We start from the raw sequence: 4,719 nt of genomic DNA on the forward strand, positions 1-4,719 counted from the left end.
AAAAAATGCACATACGTACACATGCACACAGCAATCACACACACACAAAAACACACACATTCTGAAATATGGGGTTCTTAAAACAAATGGGAAGATTCATTGATGCACTCTCGCATGCAGATCAAATCTTTCAGCCAGTGGGGGCGCGGCGCTGTCAGGTTGGTTGTTGATATCGTCTCCTGTCTCAGCGTCACGGACAGAAGCATCGCCGAGATTACCAAACTCCTCTCTACTAGGATTATACCCCTTCTGGTAACCGCAAGATTGCGGTCAGATCCCCGGCTCCTCCTAGCTGAGTGCCGAGGCGTCCCTGAGCAAGGCACCTCACCCCAGCTGCTCCCGGCGGGCGGGCGAATGTGTGCATTAATGGGTGAATGTTAGGCAATATCGTAAAGCACTTTGGGTAAAAAGCACTATATAAATGCAGTCCATTTAACATAATCAGGATTAATAGATTAAACAATTAAAATCCTTGTCCGCTACCCACTGGAGTTGTAAAATAAAATGTGAGGTATCATTTGTTTTCACAAGCATTAAACATTTTTTGTCAGAAGTGTAAGCCCTGGTACGGTACTCCTCTGCCATCGTGATAATAATATAACCAACACTGCTGTAGCCCATAGTTACGTACATTGTTTCGGTTCAAGCGCTATCATGCTGTAGCAGTTTTCAGCAGATGGGATGGCTGACATCCTTTCGTCTGCTCTGGTATTTTCTTGCCAAGATCATTTCACACGACTAATTAACTGCAAACGAAACCACACACTCAGTCATGATCTCTTTGTGTTCAGACTCTTCTGGGTCCTGACCTCCTCCTTGTACATACAGCGATGAACGTCACATCCCAGTAAATACCGTGTGTTGTAAATGGTCCATTATTTTGTTTATCTCCAATCCCTTCTGTGTCAGAAATTGGTAAAACTAATTCCATAATTTGATGCAGTGTTTATTTTTTATCCAGATCTGGATGACGTTAAATGGCAGGTGTCATGCAGGGGGGTAATATGCACCCATTGATGCAGTCATTATTTCCCAAGTACCAATTATCAAAATTACATGAAAATGACATAATTCTGTCACATCAGTGTAACGTGTAAACCCCAAAATATAGATTTTTAGCAAGAGATTATTTTAGCCTTCACGTTGTTCCCATGAACCCATGTTCAATAATTAACCCCCTCAAAATGTCAAAATCACACCAGCACTAAACTCTTAGAAGCAACCATTTTGGCCAACAGACATTTTATGCCAAATATAACATTTTGACCAGGGCCTGACCGTAATGCACTCCTCCTGTGTTGGCGCATGAGAGCAATTATGTGGTTTGAAGGGGTTGACAGTGGCAGGCCACCAGCGTGTCAGAGGGGAGGGGGGCACGCCATGCCACAGACCCCCGTGTCACAATCACTGCGAGTTATGCCACTTACACTTGATGATCCCTCCCCCATCCCACTTCTCTCTCTCTCTCTCTCTCTCTCTCTCTCTCTCTCTCTCTCTCTCTCTCTCTCTCTCTCTCTCTCCATCTCCCATGTCTCCGTGTGTCTCTGTGTCTCTCCTCTGCCGTTGGCCTGAAATAGTCTGGTTGAACAAATCAACAGCAGGGAGAACATGCGCGAAATCTGACAAGAAGATTTCCGTCATATCAATTAAGAACTGTCTCGTTAGGAAGTTGGCCAATGAGCCAATTGGAGCAAACATATCGTGGTCAGGAAGAAACACATCCCTTTGAAGATTCCAACAGACAGAATAGGAAAACGATGTCTTTGGTAATAACCACTTTTATCTTTGCTACTCAAACATATCCCAGTGAGATTCCCAGTCGGCCCTTCTCCCTCTTGGACAAAGAGTGCAGCGCTTTGTGGATTGTGTTGTCAGGTGATCGTGCACGTGGCTGACCTGGATAAGGGCCTACCCTACTGGGCGAACACTGGGACGCAGGACTGTGTCTCTCAGACGGGTGGTACCACAGCCCCCAGGGGGACACTTCTCCCTCCGACCTCTTCAAGCACATCTCCGGTCAACCCTAACCCTAACCCTAACCCTAACGCCATGTGCAGAAGGACTGGGCTGACACTGCCGTTGTTGGGCGATTTGAGGAGGAGTACCACGTCCTAATCCCGGATTCCGTTGGTTGGCGTCCGAGAGGAACCGTCTCTAACTGAGTTTTCCCCTGCCGTGTGAATTCGCAGCCTCGCAATTGGGGGTGCCGTCGGCCAAGCCTATTGTTCACCGGATTGGATCAATCAGATTCTACTACTTCTAAGATCCATGACCTAGATGTCCTTGGAGAAAAGCCTTCACGCCATTTCTTTGTTCCTCTGTCATTCAAGTCATGCCCCCTGCATCAGAGAAAACTATTACGGTAGCAGCATCGAAAAACGGACACATTGGGTCCCAAAAGAGAGAGTGCGATGGGCGTTGTCAAACAAGTTATAACCAAGGTCACACTCGCTCCAGCGCGTGTGTATGTTCATCGTTTAATTGCACTATAGGCTTTTTTTTTGTTTTGATCAGTATATGCCAATGTTGCTATCAATAAAAAAAACATTTGCACAAGGCAAGCCGATGCACTTCTCCATGTTGATAAGAGCATTAAAATGAGAAAAAATTAATGGGACAAAGTAATCAAGGGATATTTAGCATAGAAAAAGAATATGCGATTATTCGCGATTAATCGCGAGTTAAAAATATTAAATCGCTTGACAGCACTAATATATATATGCATAATAAACAGAACGTCAACCTCTAAGGTGAGCTCGCTACAACACAAAAGCAGCAACAACAACATCAACAAAAACAGCAGGGCTGGTTTTGTCTCAGCGACCATCTAGAAGAGACAAGAAGTGGTCCCTGGTTGTTCTTACTTTTATTCACACTGATGTATTGGGACAGACCAACAGAAAGATGGATAAATGGACGGCAAAAAGCGCACTGGGGAAATGGAAAAACAAACAAACAGCTGCAGTGGGCTATCAGTCCGGCCGAAGCAGAGAAGGCATTACTGTAAACAAGGATAAATGGTGTCGCCGGTGTCGCTGGCGGATAATGCGCTCAAGAGATCCGGGTTCGCCTCGGAGGGGCTCAGCCACCCTTTCACACCCCCGCACTGAGCATGATTGGCTTGTTGGGAGTGAGCGGCAGAGTGTGGGGCAGCAAATAAAAAGGACCACTGCGCGAAAGAAAGAAAGCAGAAAGATGATGAAAGTAAAGGAAGAAAAACAATATTGTTCTGCCTGTCTGCTGCATGGAGCTCTCAGATCTGGGGAAATTGAAGTGCCCAAGTTAAGTAGGACTGGGAGGAGACACGTTTGGCTGTCACCATACGAGGAACCAATGAAATTACACTCGCTTTTCTGGAGCAAGGAATTCTGGCATCAAAAGGCTGTCACCTAAATGGCGTCCTCTGGATCTCTAAGGGTTATGAAAGATTAACGTTCTTCAATGCGGAAAACAGGCACATTTTTGCCTTTAGTTATTTATTTGATATAAACGATGGAATATATTTGTTGCTACTGTATAAAGACTATCATATTTTATATCATATAACTATATTACTTTGCAAATGTGGTTTGTCTGTAGGCCTTTCCTCCGTGGCAAAATCATTTTCTACTGGCAAAATCTGACCAGACATTTTGCAATGCCTAGTTCTCCTATATGAGGATATAGCACGACTTTCTGTTGTGTCACACACACACACATGCACACACACACACATGCACACACACACACGCCCACGCGCTGCGTGAGTGTGTGACTGGCTCAGCCAGGTCGAGGTGGGTGTGCGGGGTGGCCCCCGGTGTGACCCCGGTGTGACCCTGGTGTGACCCCGGTGTGACCCCGGGGCTCTCCTGTGTTCCACACGTCCACCCAACGTACGTCACAGACGATGTGCGTCTGCGGCCGCGGTTGTCCCGCTGCCTCGACCGGCCGGAGGCCCGCTTCACACAACCTGCTCTCGGTACTCGGTTGTCTGCTGTTTTCAACCTTCACTTTCACTTTATTTAAATGTGTGTTTTGCCGCCATTGATTCATCTTTTGATTGACAATCAGTGCTCCACGTTTGGCTGTCATCATACGGACAACCAATGAAATGACGCTCGCTCTTCTGGACCAAGGAATTCTGGCAATCCAAAGGCGGCCTTTGGATTGCCAGAATTCCTTGGTCCAGAAGAGCGAGCGTCATTTCATTGGTTGTCCGTTTTTTGAGATTTTAATGATGGAATACATTTATTGTAACTGTATAAATTGTAACTGTATCATATTTTCCAACTGTATTAATTTGCGAACGTGGTTTCTCTGTCAATCCATGTACTGCCTTTCTGCTTTAATATTTGACCGCTAAGTTTTGGGCTGTTTTTCCATTTGAAGGGTGTAAGGACTTGCACTCTGGAATCTCTGTCTTTGATCCAAGGCTACTGTGATGAACGTATCTCTACTGGAGGAACGGGATATGGACAGTGCAATTTAAACATTGTTTACCTTCTCAGAAGAGGTTATTACGGTAGGGTCGGTAGCAAGTGTGTGTGAAATATTAACAGAATTAGAATGTGTCTTTTACATGAGATGTCTTTCATTCTGAAAGACATGCACAGAAGCTGATATGATTGATGATGATCACTATCCGTGATTACGGATAGTATGGGGGTGTGTGTGTGTGTGTGTGTGTGTGTGTGTGTGTGATTTTGAATTGCTGGACCTAAACTTATTACATATCAGTGT

This window comes from Gadus macrocephalus, chromosome 8 (assembly GCF_031168955.1).
Source record: "Gadus macrocephalus chromosome 8, ASM3116895v1".
In the NCBI taxonomy this organism is placed as follows: domain Eukaryota; kingdom Metazoa; phylum Chordata; class Actinopteri; order Gadiformes; family Gadidae; genus Gadus; species Gadus macrocephalus.